This window comes from Hemitrygon akajei, chromosome 16 (assembly GCF_048418815.1).
Source record: "Hemitrygon akajei chromosome 16, sHemAka1.3, whole genome shotgun sequence".
Lineage (NCBI taxonomy): Eukaryota > Metazoa > Chordata > Chondrichthyes > Myliobatiformes > Dasyatidae > Hemitrygon > Hemitrygon akajei.
In genome coordinates, this window is record NC_133139.1 from 61,532,382 (window position 1) to 61,548,003 (window position 15,622).

Genomic DNA, 15,622 nt, shown 5'->3' on the forward strand with positions numbered 1-15,622 from the left:
CTTGTGGGCTGCCCCCAGCACATCCTTAGGTGTGTTGGTTGTTGAGGGCGTAATTACGCATTTCACTGTATGTTTTGATGTACATATTATAAATAAACCTGAACACGATACCAGAGAATCTAAATCAATACCCCACCCTCCGTTACAAAAGAAACCTGGTTCCACCAGCTGAGAGCTTCACAGTAGCGGGCTTGCCCCTGAAGTATTAATGCGGAAGAAGGGCGGAGATGTTGCTGATAACTGATACCTTTGGCGGCAGGTTTTGTTATTTGAGGCAGTTTGCGCCACGGAATAATTTGCAAGGATCGATGTCAACTGGAGCTGTCCGCGGTGCTGAAATGCCCCGCAGTCCTGTACAATTTTCATTTCCCTCGCAATTTCTGCAGAGTGCCTGTAGCTTTTCATAGTATTTTAATGGCAATTACCATCTCAACATGTACTGGGCTTTGTGGAAAAAAACGCCCACAACATCCCGTTGAGTGTGTGCTAGTCTTAAAAACACTTGTGTCCCGTTTTACCTCTATGCAGTGGGTCCCATCAATGAAGCACTTTGCAACAATTAAGCACTTTTAATTGACTATGCAAACAAAATATTCAATGTAATATTACATGGCCGATGCCTCCTTACCTAGGATGTCAAGTGTGTATGTACTGCCTCCTACTTTATTGTATTGCTTGTTTTGAAGTAAGAACAAGTGCACGAGCCTTGAGGCATTTGTTATGGTAGCATAGCGAGTAACGCTTTACAGCACCAACTACCCTGGTTCAATTTCCACCTCTTTCTGTAAGGAGCTTATGCATTCACCTGTGACTGTGTGGATTTTCTCCCGGTGTTCCAGTCCACCCCGCCCCCTCCACATATTAGAGACATTCAAGTTGTCACACTGATGTAATTGGGTACCATTAGGCCAGAAGGGCCTGATATTATGCTATACTTCTAAATAAAAAAATAAAATAGTACAGCCATGTGCAAAATGTTGGAGAATATCCGTGGCTCAGGCAACATCTATAGAGGGAAATTGACAATCAATGTTTCAGGTCCAGTCCGTTCATCAGGCCAGATGTACATTTTTTTTGTGTTTCCATAAAACCACAGCCCTTCTGTGCCCAATCTGATGCCATATTCAAACTTTTCTGCCTGTACATGATCGATATTCCACCATTCATGTAATATAACAGCCTGTTAAACAGGACTGTTGTATCTGCTTCTACCACTACTCCTAGCAGCATATTCTAGGCACCTAACACTCTGAATAAGAAGAAAATGTACCCCCTCTCAGCTTAAATGCATGCCCACTAGTATTTGGTACTTCTAAACAGTGAAAAAGATTCTATCTACTCTGTCTATGCCTCTCATTATTTTATAAACATCTATCAGGTATCCATTTAGCCTCTGACACTCCAGAGAAAACAACCCAGCTGTCCAGCCTCTCCTTATAGCTCCTCTAATCAAGGGAGCATTGAGGTAAATCTCTTCTGAACCCTATTCAAAGCCTCCACATCCTTCCCTCTAATTGTGTGAGCAGAATTGCACTCTCCAAATACAGCCTAAATGAAGATTTATACAGCTGAAACATGACTTCCTGACTTATACTCAATACTCCAACCAATGTAGGCAAGCACCCAATAATTGCAAGCTGGGGGTGGGGGCGGAGCAGATGTGCTTGTCATGGTGGGAAACCGAGCATATATTTTTTACCCAATTTCAAGTATAGATTTGTATTTTGTATTTCCATGCCAGCACTTACCCCTATATAGCCAAAATTACTTTTGAGATGTGTTAACTGCTGGGAAATGCAAGTTAATTTGGCACAGGACAAGATCTAGTACATGACCAGTTCTTTAAACACAAGAGATTTACATTACAAGATATATCATCCTGAAATTTTGACTTCCAATATTTTGAATTGGAATTAAATCCATGAGCTAGTCACCAAGAGGCAGTATCACAGAGAACTGGAGCTGGGGTGACGATAGAGCAGAGAACATAGAACATTATGGCACAGTACGGGCCTTTTGGGTCATGATGCCAACCCGTTACCCTAATCCAAGATCAATCTAATCCTTACTTCCCAAATAACCCTGCATTTTTCTTCCATCATTGCACTAATCTAAGTCTCTTAAGTATCCCTAATGTATCTGCCTCGACCACCAACCCTGGCAGCACATTCCACGCACCCATCACTCTGTGTAAAAAATGACCTCTGACACCCCTGCCCCCATACTTTCATCTCATCAACTTAAATAATACCCCCTTGTATTACCCATTTCCACCCTGAGAAAAAAAACTCAGGCTGTCCACTTCATCCATGCCTCTTATCATCTTGAACACTTTCATCAAGTCACCTCTCATCCTCCTTCTTTCCAATGATATACATCCACTCTTGCAGATCAGGAAGGTAGGGTTTGCAAAGGTTAATTCAGCAAGAGCTATGAGGACAATTAGATAGTTTATTCATAATATATACAATTAGAACAGGTCATTCTTTACATTCATTCTAAATTCAGGTCAATACATTTCCTCACAATACATCAACATCACTAACATTTCCAGTTTAATATATCCATAAAGTGTTTGAGAGGCTGTAATGGTGTTACCTTGACATGGCAAATGACATTTTCAACTGTGAGTCAGCTTACCAGCCCACTCCATGTCACACTTTGGTGTGATACTGAAGGGCTACAGCACTGTCTGAGAAAGGCAACATAACAAACCAGGAACACAAGATTCAATAGATGCTGGAACTGGACCTCAGTTCACTTGGACTTGAACCTCAATTCATGATTCCTGACATTGTAAGGTATTGTGATAACTGCTACACTACTGTGTCTCAAGTCAACCTCAACCACATCCTATAGGAGCTGTTCTTCCCTTCCCTGAGTTCTCTTTTAGATTTCTTGTTAACTTTCTTTTTTTAAGCAGAATGTGGTTCTGTTCTTCCCAAGAATTTCTCTCTGATCCACTTTAAGAAAGCTCTTTGTCATTTCAAAGACCTCAGTTAAGTCACCCCTCAGTTGCCTTTTTATTTTAAGGGAAGATAAACATAATCTGTTCATCCCTTGCTGATATATATACTCTCTAATTCCTTAGATCACTCTCGTAAATCTTCTCAGTGCTCTCTGCAGTTCCTCTATATCACAGAACATAGAATAGTACAGCATAGTACAGCCCCTTCAGTCCACACTGTTGTGCCTGCTGCAAAATCAATCTAATCCTTGTCTTCTTTACTATCATCCACATACCTATTTCAGAGTCTCTTAAGTGCTCCTAATGTATCTCTACCACCACTCCGAGGAGTATATTCTACACACCCACCACACTCTGTGTAAGGAAATCCTACCCCTGATATACCCCCTTTACTTTCCTCCAAATATCTTAAAATCATGCCCTTGCATAATTGCCATTTTCAACCTGGGATAAAATCTCTGGTTGTCTACTCTATGCTTCTTATCACTTTATACTCCTCTATACTTTAGATGAATCTGTTGGCTGTTAATAAAAGAGAGTTTACAAGAAAAGGATCGGAAAAAGCTGCAGTAAGTTGCAAACCCATCCAGCTCTATAATGGGCACTAGCACCCCTCCACCTCCCCAACCCCAGCATCAAGAATACCTTCAGGAGGCAGTGCCTCAAAAAGTCAGAACCATCATAAGGACCCCCATCATGCCCTATTCTCATTGCTACCATCAAAGAGGAGGTACAGCAGCCTGAAGACACACTCTCAAGATTTCAAGAACCCCCTCCCCCCGCCATGAGATTTCTAAATGGACAACGAACCTATGAACACTATCACACTACTTTTGTTTGATCTCCTTTTGCACTACTTATTTAATTATATATATGTTTATAGTAACCTATAGTTTATTATTATGTATTGCAATGCACTGTGGCCACAAAACAACAAATTTCATGGCACATGCTGGTGATATTAAACGTGATTCTGATTCTGATTTTGACTCTGGAATTGTGCGGAATACTTGCTGTGTAATCTAATCAAGGATTGGCACAGGTTTAGCATATTGTTGTTCTATTCCTCTTGAATGGTTGAATTTTTTTTATAAAGGCCTTGCTAACCAGTGGTTAAGTATCTAAACTAACTTTTAGTGGTTCAGATACTTAAGAGAGGAACCTTTTGTTCCTCTCCCTCATCTACACTTACCCATATTAAAAAAGAATTGACCTTGTTCCATCTCTGACAGACGACAACCTGTGCATATACTTGCAGATATTTCACAACTAATTCCAAATAATGGCCTGCCTTTAGTAGTTGGCTTGGGATAGTTCACCAGACCTCAGCTGTGCCGAAAGTGGGATGTGGGAGTGGAAGTTAATTTAATTGGCAATTTGATCTTCTGTGAGCTAGACTATAATTGATGAGTGCATAATGCATAGCTTTGCTGCTCTTGGGGTTTGAATCAATACTTATCTAAATAAAATCCTTATATTTATCCTCAAGCAAGTGCACATCTTGTGGTCACTTGGAAATATGGGGGAGGGAATGGTTTCTGTGTTCAATACAAGGCCTCTATAGAATTAACAGCATTTACCTATATAGCATTCCTTTAACCTTTTGAAACCTCTCAAGGATATTTTGAGGAAGAATTTAAATCAAGAAACATAAGCAGACACAAGAGAAGTGACAAAAGGCTTGAACAAATGTCTAAAGTTCAGAGAGTGGTAGGTGCCTGAAACATATTGTCAGGCATGGTGTTGGAAACAGATACGATAGTGGCTTTTAACAGGATTTTAGAAAGTCATACTCAAATACAGAGTATGGATAGATATGGACCGTGTGTAGACAAGAGAGATTAATTTAATTTGGTATTGCGTTTGACTCAGCCAGTTCTATCATGGGCACAAACTCAAGAGAAAGTGCCTCAAGCAGCCAGCATCCATCACAAAGGACCCTCACTACTTAGGACATGCCACTTCACTGTACTACCATCAGGGTGGAGGTCCAAGAGCCTGAAGACTCATACTCAATTTTTCCCCTCCGCCAACAGATTTCTGTTTCGTCCATACACAGTACGTGATTATTCCTTTTCTTTTGCTCTATTTATTTACGTTATAATTGATAGTCATTTGTATTGTTTGGCACTCTACTGCTTCCCCAGAACAACATATTTCACAGGCAGTATGGTTAGTCATTGACACAAGTAAGACTTTAAGACTACATATCTATAAGACATAAGAGCACGATTAGGGTATTTGGTCCATCCGATTTGCTCTGCCATTCAACCACGGTTGATCCTTTATCCCCTCCTCAGTCCCGCTCCTCAGCCTTCTCCCTGTAATCTTTGATGCCATGGCCAATCAACGACCTATCAAACTCCACCTTAAATACACCCAACAACCTGACCTCCACATCTGCTGTAGTAACAAATTCCACAAATTCACCTCTTTCTGGCAGAAGAAATTTCCCTACATCTCTGTTTTAAATGGATACCCCTCTATCCTTAGACTGTGCCCTCTTGTCCTTGACTCCCCCACTATGCGAAACATCCTTTCCACATCTACTCTGTCTAGGCCTTTCAACATTTGAAAGGTTTCAATGAGATTTCCCCCCCCCCCCCCCCACCACCATCTTTCTAAATTCTGATAAGTACAGGCCCAGAACCATGAAATGTTCCTCATATGATAACCCTTTCATTCCTGGAATCATCCTTGAATGCTCCCCAATGCCAGCATGTCTTTTCTTCAATAAGGAGCCCAAAACTGTTCACAATACTCAAGGTGAGGTCTCACTAGTGCCTTATAAAGCCTCAGCATCACAGCCCTGCTCTTGTAATCTAGACCTCTTGAAATTAATGCTAACATTGCATTGCCTTCTTCAGTACTGACTCAAATGACACATTTCATGGTATGTTTCAAAGTACATGAGACAAATAAAGCTCATCTTTAATATTTATGAATATATTTGGGGTTAGGTTGAGTAAGTAGAGGAAGGAGAAGGAAATAGAGGATAACACTGATAGGGTAAGAGGAGGAAACGTGGGAGGATCATGATGGCTAGCATGGATTAGTTGTGTCGAATGGCCTGTTTCTGAGCCATGTAACCAACATAATCTTGTTCGTTCTGCCTCTCCAGAATAAAACTTGCATGCATTCGCCAAGACTGTGCAGTCTTGGCGAATTTCTTACATTTCACGCACATCCGCTCTTACCCCATCCTCCTGCCACCCTATCAGAGATAGGGTTCTTCTTGTTCTCACCTACCACCTCACCAGCCTCAGCGTCCTGCACATAATTCTCCAGAACTTCCATCATCTTCAACAGGATCCCACCACCAAGCACAACTTTCCCTCCCCCACCCACACTTTCTGCTTTCTGCAGGGATCATCCCCTATGGAACTCGCTTGTCCAGTCGTTCTCTACCATTGATATCCCTCCTGGCACTTATCCTTGCAAGTTTAACAAGTGCTGTACCTTTCCCTACACCTCCCCTCTCACTACCATTCAAGACCCCAAACAATCCTTCCAGATGAGGTGATATTTCACCTGTGAGTCTGTTGGGATCATAAACTGTGTCCAGTGCTCCCAGTGTGTCCTCCTCTATATTGGTGAGACCCAGCGTAGATTTGGAGACCGTTTCGTCATGATCCTATGCTCCATCTGCCAGAAGAAGCGGAATCTCCCTGTGACCACCCATTTAATTCCACTTCCCATTGCCATTCCGATATGTCTATCCATGGCCTCGACTGTCACGATGAGGCCACACTCAGGTTGGAGGAACAACACTTTATATTCCATCTGGGTACTCTCCAAACTGATGGCATGAATATCAATTTCTCAAACTTCTGGTAACACCCCCGCAACACCTTCTCCTTCACCATTCCCCAACCCCTTTACCCCCCTCACCAATCTCCTTGCCTGCCCATTGCCTCCCTCTGCTGCTCCTCCCAATTTTTCTTTCTTCCTTGGCCTTCTGTCCTCTCCTAGTAGACTCCTTCTTCTCCAGTCCTGTATCTCTTTCACCAATCAACTTCCCAGCTCTTTATTTCATCCCTCCCCCTTCCAATTTCACCTACCACCTTGTGTTTCTCTCTCCCTCTCCTCACTTTTTTAAATCTACTCCTTATCTTTTTTTCTCCAGTTCTGCCGAAGGGTCTCAGCCCAAAATGTTGGCTGTACTTTTTTCAATAGATGCTGCCAGGCCTGCTGAGCTCCCCCAGCATTTTGTGTGTGTTGCTTGCAATTCCAGCATCTGCAGATTCTCTCTTATCTGTACAATCTATTTGGCGTACTGCAGAGAAATGAACAATTTCTTGAAAATATTGGCTGCTTTTCTACTTGTTTTGCTCACTGACTTGCAACACCTCTGCATCAACAGTCACAGGTAATGGGTGGGCTGCTGGATAAGGTGTGCTTACACATTCATTTCATCAGTGTCAATAGTCATAGAGTTAGCAGCAATAAAGAATGGGGAGGTGGTAGAGTGGTTAGTATTATTGACTCACAGCACCAAGTATCCAGGAATGATTTCCTATATTGGTTGCTATCTCTGGAGTCATTGAGTACAACAGCAGATAACCAGGCCCCTCAGCCCATCTAGTCTGTGTCAAACTCTTATTCTGTCAACCTGCACCCAGTCCACAGCCCACCATTCGTCTCCCATCCGTGTACACTTGTCTTAAATGTTGAAAATGAACCTACATCCATTATTTCCATTGGCAGCTTGTTCTCACCACCCACTGAATGAAGAAGTTCCATCTCATGTTTCCCTTTAGACACTTCACGTTTCGCCCTTAACTCATGACCTCTAGTTCTAGTGTCATCCAGCCTCAGTGGAAAAAGCCTGGTGCATTTTCCCTTTCCATACTCCACCTAATTCTGTATAACTCCATCAAACCTCCGCTCATCCTCATACACTCCAGGGAATAAACTCCTAACCTATTTAACCTTTCCCTGTAACTCAGGTCCCCAAGACCCAGCAACATCCTGGTAAATTACTCTGCACTCTTCTATAGGAAGGATACTCCAAATTAGCACTCAGCAACATCTTATACAACTTCAACATAACATCATAACTCCTGTGCTCAACTTGATTAATGAAGGTCAATGTATCAAAAGCTCTCTTTATGACCCTATCTATCTATGACAACACGGGTTCTTCTGGGTGCTTCAGTTTCCTCCCTTATCCCAAGAGATGCTGGTTGACATTGACCACTGTAAATTACCTTTTGGCGTAGCTGGGTGGCAGACAAATCATCTGAGCAAGAATAAGGTAGCAGAACTTGGATTTAATGGCCTGCTTCTGTGAAACAAGAAAAATTTAAGCAATCCCCTGGGTGGACAGAGTTAGAGAGAAGGTTTGCAAATTTCTGAAAACTTGTTGATCTACAAATGCCTAATGCTAATTTGATGCACACTTACAGTGCATATCCTATCTTCAGTCAGATACCAAAGAGAAACTTGAACTGACTCAGAGAAATTCAAAGAGAGATTCAGGGAAGCAGAGACAGAGAGTAAAGGAAAGGGAGCAGGATCGGGAAGGAGAGGGAGAGGGGTATAGGGAGGAGGAGAAGGAGGAGAGTGGGATGGAGTGGGGGGAGAGGGAGAGAGATCTGTCTCATCCCGTGTGCGATCTGCCCCTTTCCAACGGAGCTTTCTATCGTGAGCAGAACTCTGAGCCCTTCAATTACAGAAATGTCATCCAGAGTAAACAGAAACAGAACTGTGCTATCAGGGACTCAGCCAGAGGGTAGGAACCCGATTAAATGACCGAGGCAACATTATGAACCACAGGAGAATTGCTGACTGCAATGCCATTCAGATCTGAATATCAAAATGTCAAGACCAAAAACAGCTCTAAGCTCTGGGCCATGTCAATCATTTTCCTTTGCAGTTTCTGTTGCTGCAGCCCACCAGGTATACACATGAGATGTTCTGAGTACAGAATGAAACTGAATGAGTACCACTCTCTCACAGGCATCGTCTTTCCAACAATGTACGGCAACTCTATGCTTCCTTTCATAACAATGCACTAATATGGACTTTGTTCTAATTGTGCTTTTATGTAAAAATTATACTTTTATGTTTAACATTTTTTTGCTCTCATGAATGCTGCTTATATGCAGTTGTCTCCACGTTAAGGCTGAAAGGTGAAAAGTTTAAGGGGAACATGAGGGGGAGTTTCTTCACTCAGAGGGTGCTGAAGTGTGGAATAAACTATTAGTGGAACTGGTGGATGAAGGTTCGACTTCAACATTCAAGAGAAATTTGGAAAGGTACATGAATGGGAGGGAAGGGTATGGAGGGCTATTGTCCAAGTGCACATCAATACGACTAGGCAAATTAATAGTCCAACATGGATTAAATGGACCAAAGGGCCTGTTACTGTCCTATTATGCTCTATCACTCTATGGCAGGAGCCTCTCCCCCTCCTCTCTCTCACTTACACTCTTTTCAGTCCTGCTTAAAAGCTACTTCCCCAAGCCCTGGGCAACCTTTATAGAACCCTATAGAAATATAGCCAAGACTGGTCACAAGCACTGCTCATGAGGCAAACTCAGCATCTCCGGAACCAGTCCAATGACTCTTCACTGCATTCCTTTGATATCAAATACCTTCTTCCGGAGCAAGAGTGGGTTCAGGGGAAACAGAAGGAGGGAAAGAAAGAAAGAGGAGGGAGGGAGTGAAAGGGAGTAAGAAAGAGACAGATGGCAGGAGAGAGGAAGGGAGTGATGGATGGAGGGAGAGAGAGTGTGAGAGAGAGAGAGAAAAGAGGGGTGGGGATGGAGAAGAACAGTGTGGAGAAGGGTGAGGGGGAGAGGAAGGGAGTGATGGAGGAAGAGAGAGAGAAACAGAAGGGAGGTAGAGAAAGAAGAGAGGGGGAGGGGAGGGGAGGGGATGGAGAGGGACAGTATGGGAGAGGGGTGAGGGGGATGGAGAGAGGGAGAAGGGGAGAGGAGTTGAATGGGTAGGTGGGAGTGAGGGGGAGAGGGAGAATGGGGAGAGGGGGGAGGGGAGGAAGAGGGAAAGAGGTAGAGGAAGGAGGTGGAGAGAGGTGGGAGAAATGGAGGGAATGAGTGTGGGAGATGTCAGAGAGGAGTGAGTGTCAAGAGAGGGGAAAGAGGGGGAGAGGGGAAGGAGTAAAGAAGGGGAGGGAGGGGAAGAGAAAGGAGGGGAGGAGGTGGGGTGGGAAAGGGAAGCTGGTGGACAGAGGGGAGGCAGTGAGAGATGGGGAGGGGAGGGAGGGAGGGAGGGTTATGGATGGGAATGAGAGGAGCAGAAGGGATAGCATGCTACATGGGAAGTGAGAGTGAGAGAGGGAGGGAGAAGGTTTGGATGAAAGGGAAAAGGAGGGGGTGTTTCTTACAACAGAGGCACTTGCTCTTCCATTGTGTGAGATGAACCTGAAGATTTTAGGAACAAAAGGCTCGCCTGCTGCCCTCCCAATGAGCAGTTTCTGGCCGCCGAGCCCCACACAGATGGAGCCGGCCGTGAAGAAACTGGCTGCTGCCAAGACTTCCCCGAGATCAGAGGAAGGTTTAAAAGCCTCCTGTGAAAGGTTGGGCGCCTGCTGCCTCCACTAACACACCCTCCAATTTCACATTCAGACGGTCTGTTATCTCCGGCAGTCTAGACGGGGGCGGGGTGGGGGCTGTGCCGAAAGGGGGTGAGGGGCCGAGACTATTGTGGCCCAAACTGTCGGGCAGCCACACACAGGCTGGGGGACAAACAACAGAAGGAGGGGTGCTCAGTATTCAGGAACAGTCGCGCTGTCTGTACAGAGGGCCAAGTCTCACTTCAGACAACGGGTGGCGGGGGGAGGTTGTGAGTGGAGACGGGGCTGTCGAATCTTTGTGTGGTTGGTGCATTGGAGAGCTCTTGATATGTATGTGCACCTGACCAGACACAAAAGTCACTGCCACCCCGCCGCACGCACGGCGCAGACCCCGGCAACTGGCAGGCAGCACGGCTATACACGCTCACCTAATGGATAAGCCACTAAGCCACACATTCACTGCAGTCATCAATAAAGCAGCAGCGAGGAAGGGCTGGCTTTATCGCACACTGCTGCCAGACAGGCAAGGGTTCCTGACACAACATAAATCTGAGCTAGGGGAGCTCGAACGTTGGAACACACGCCGTGTGTTTCCAGTCTCCTTGAAAACACGGTTGAATAAGCAAAGTCCGCACGCGCTGCTTAACATATAGCAGTGAGATAAATCAACAGTCTGCCCGGTAGCTCAAGCGTCCTCATCGTCTGAAACAGTCAACACTTCATAATTACAAAAAGCATAGATAGGGTAGAGACTTGTGGGCTGCCCCCAGCTCACGCTTGGTTGTATTGGTTGTTAACACAAATGAAGCATTTCACAGTGTGTTTCGATTGTAGGGATGATAAATAAATCCGAATCTGAATCTGAATTGATGTGGGCAGAACAAAATGGGATTCGTGTAGGATTCACGCAAATTGGAGGACTTGGTGGGAAGAAGGTCCTTATGCCAGGGGTTCCCAATCTTTCTTTATGCCAAGGACCAACATCATTAAGCAAGGGGTCTGAGTAACTCAGGTTGGGAACCTTATGGTGGTGTCTCTACAGCTGACACCTTCCCCATGAACATCCATGCTGGTATAGGGATTAAAATTCAGTAAAGACACACTGGTTAGGATTTGTTAGTTGTGGGCATGCTATATTGGCATCAGAAGGGTGGTGACACTTGCAGGGTGTCATGGACTACATTGGTCACTGACGCAGATGACACATTTCACTGATGAAGGATCTCAGCCTGAAGCATCAGCTCTTTATTCCTTACCATAGATACTGCCTGACTTGTTGAGTTCTTCCAGCATTTTGCGTGTGTGTGTGTTACTCTAGATCATATATGTCAAACTCAAGGCCCGCGGGCCAAATCTGGCCCGCGGTGGAATTATTTTTGGCCCGCGAGATAATATCTAATTACTATTAAAGCTGGCCCCAGTAATCGAAGCGCCTATGGCGTATGATATGGCTAATGCTGAGTTTATTCAGGTACCAGGTTTTCAGGGTTTTTAGTGTTTATTCGGCAGTCTTGCTCGGCAGTCTTCTTCATAAGAAACGGAATTTGTAAAGTGAAACACTTTGTAGTTATAGCAGAGACTGAGACACATGAGAGCAGGCTGAAAAAACGGAGGCAACGAAAGCTGCGTTCGCACGCGTCCGATTGATCCAGCCCGCATGAAGCTGCATTTTGCTCAATCCGGCCCGTGACCTAAAATGAGTTTGACACCCCTGCCAGCATCTGCAGATTTTCCTGTGTTTATGATTCGTTTCACTGTACGTTTCGATGTTTCATTGTACATGTGACAAATAAAGAAATCTATCTATTCTCTCATTAAACATTTGGCAGGATAGGCACCATGAATTCAGATCCATTCATTCAAGTAGCATCAAATAAGCAGTTTAAAATCTAGCTAATTTATTAAACTAATCTGGATTTTAAAAGAGCTTTTCTCAGTAATAGGATGTCTCTTAGGGGAAGAAGACTACCACTTTTAACTAGATCATGAATCTTGATCTCTAGATTACTAATTTAGAATCAGAATCAGGCTTAATATCTCTGGCATATGTCATGAAATTTATTGATTTGCAGCAGCAGAACATTGCAATACATAATAATAAAAACTGTAAGTCACAGTAAGTGTGTGTATATATATAGCTAAATTAAATAAGTAGTGTAAAAAAAGTAAGAAAAAGAAAAGTGGTGAGGAAGTGTTCATAGGTTCAATGTCCATTCAGACATTGAATGGCAGATGGGGAAAAGCTGTACCTGAATCACTGAGTGGGTGCCTTCAGGCTCCTGTACCTCCTCCCTGATGGCAGCAATGAGAAGAGGGCATGTCAAAAACAGGAGAAAGTCTGCAGGTGCTGGAAATCCAAAGCAACTCATACAAAATTATGGAGAACCTCAGAAGGTCAGGCAGCAAATATGGAAGTGAATAAACAGTTGACATTTCTGGGCAAAACACTTCTTCAGGAAGAAGATGGGTGATGGGAGTCCATAATAATAGATGCTGCCTTTTTGAGGCATCATTCATTGAAGATGTCCTGGATGCTGGGGAAGCTAGCACCCATCTTGGAGCTGGCTGAGTTACACAGAAACTGAGAAACATAGAAAACCTACAGCACAATACAGGCCCTGCAGTCCACAAAGCTGTGCCAAACATGTCCTTACCTTAGAAATCACTAGGGTTACCCATAGCCCTCTACTTTTCTGAGCTCCATGTACCTGTCCAGGAGTCTCTTAAAAGACCCTATCATATCCGCCTCCACCACTGTCACTGGCAGCCCATTCCATGCTCTCACCACTCTCTGCATTATTAAAAAATACTTACCCCTGACATCTCCTCTCTACCTACTCCTCCTGCTAGCCATTCCAGCCCTGGGAAAAAGCCTCTGACTATCCACACAATGAATGCCTCTCACCATCTTATACACCTCTATCAGGACACCGCTCATCCTCCATCATTCCAAGCAAAAAAGCCCGAGTTCACTCAACCTATTCTCATAAGGCATGCTCCCCAATCCAGGCAACATCCTTGTAAATCTCCTCTGCACCCTTTCTATGATTTCCACATCCTTCCTGTAGTGAGGCAAACAGAACTGAGCACAGTACTCCAAGTGGGGTCTTACCTGGGTCCTATATAGCTGTAACATTACCTCTCAGCTCCTAAACTCTATCCCATGATTGATGAAAGCTGTTTGCTTTTTTAACCACTGAGTCAACCTACGCAGCAGCTTTGGTCCTGAGTCCTATGGACTCAGATCCAAAGATCCCTCTGATGCTCCACACTGCTGAAAATCTTACCATTAATACTATATTCTGCCATCATATTTGACCTATCAAAATGAAGCACCTCACACTTATTTGGGTTGAACTCCATCTGCCACTTCTCAGCCCAGTTTTGCATCCTATCAATGTCCCACTGTAACCTCTTACAGCCCTCCACACTATCCACAACACCCCCAACCTTTGGGCCATCAGCAAATTTACTAACCCATCCCTCCACTTCCTCATCCAGATCATTTATAAAAATCACGAAGAGAAGGGGTCCCAGAACAGATTTCTGAGGCACACCACTGGTCACTGACCTCCATGCAGAATATGACCCGTCTACAATCACACTTTGCCTTCTATGGGCAAGCCAGTTCTGGATCCACAAAGCAATATCCCCTGGGATCCCATGCCTCCTTACTTTCTCAATAAGCTTTGCATGGGGTAACTTATCAAATGCCTTGCTGAAATCTATATACACTACATCTACTACTCTACCTTCATCAATGTTCACAACTTTCTGCAGCTTATTTCAATCCTGTGCAGTGTTCCTCCCCCCATAACAGACAGCGATGCAGCCAGTTTGAATGCTCTCCACAGTATATCTATAGAAATTTGCATGTGCCTTTGGTGACATACCTCAAACATAGTGTGAAATATAGCCACTATTGTGTCTTCTTTGTAACTGCATCAATATGTTGGGTTCAGGTTAGATTCTCAGAGATGGTAACACCCAGGAACTTGAAATTGCTCACCCTTTCCACTTCCAGCCCCTCGATGAGAACTGGTGTGTGTCCCCTCATATTACCCTTTCTGAAGTCCACAATCAATTCTTTGGTCTTACTGACGTTGAGTGTGAACTTGTTGCTGCAACACCACTCAACCAGTTGATCTGTCTTAGTCCTATATGTCTTCTCATCACCATCTGAAATTCTGCTAACAATCATTGTGTCATCAGCAAATTTATAGATGGCATTTGAGCTGTGCCTAGCCATACAGTTATGGGTGTAGAGAGAATAGAGAAGTGGGCTAAGCACACATCCTTGAGGCACACCACTGTTAATTATTACTGAGGTGAAAACATTATTTCCGATCCGAACAGACCACGGTCTTCCAGTGAGGAAGTCGAGGATTCAATTGCAGAGGGGGGGTGCATAGGTCCAGATTTTAGAGGTTTTTGATCAGACCTGTAGAAATGATTGCGTTAAATGCTGAGTCAATACACAGCAGCCTGACATCAGTGTCAGTATTGTCCAGGTGATCCAAAGCCACATGTAGAATCAATAAGATTCTCTGTACACTGTAGACTTATCGTGGCAATAGGCAAATTGCAAGTGGGTTAGGGCCTTGCTGAGATAGGAGTTAATTCTAGCCATAGCCAGTCTCACAAAGCAGTTCATCACTGTCAATGTGAGTGCTGCTGGATGATAGTTACCCCTGCTCTCTTGGACACTGGTATAACTGTTGCCCTTTTGAAGCAGGTGGGAACTTCCGACCATAGCAATCAGAGATTGAAAATGCCTTTGAACACACCTGCCTGTTGATTAGCACAAGTTTTCAGAGCTCTACCAAGTACATTGTCACCTTGCGAGGGTTCACCCTCTTGAAAGACATTGGGCTCCAAAACAGAGATCTCAGGGTCACTGGATGCTGCAGGTATCCTCATAGCAGTAGTTTTATTCTCTCTTTCAAAGAATAAAGACATTGAGCTCATCTGGGAGTGAACCATTACTGATATTCATGATGTTAGGTTTTGTTTTGTAAGAAGTAATGACCTGCAAACCTAGCCAGAGTTGATGCGCTTTCGATTCCACCTCTAACCACAATAGGAATTGTTCTTTTGCTCTTGATGTGTTAATT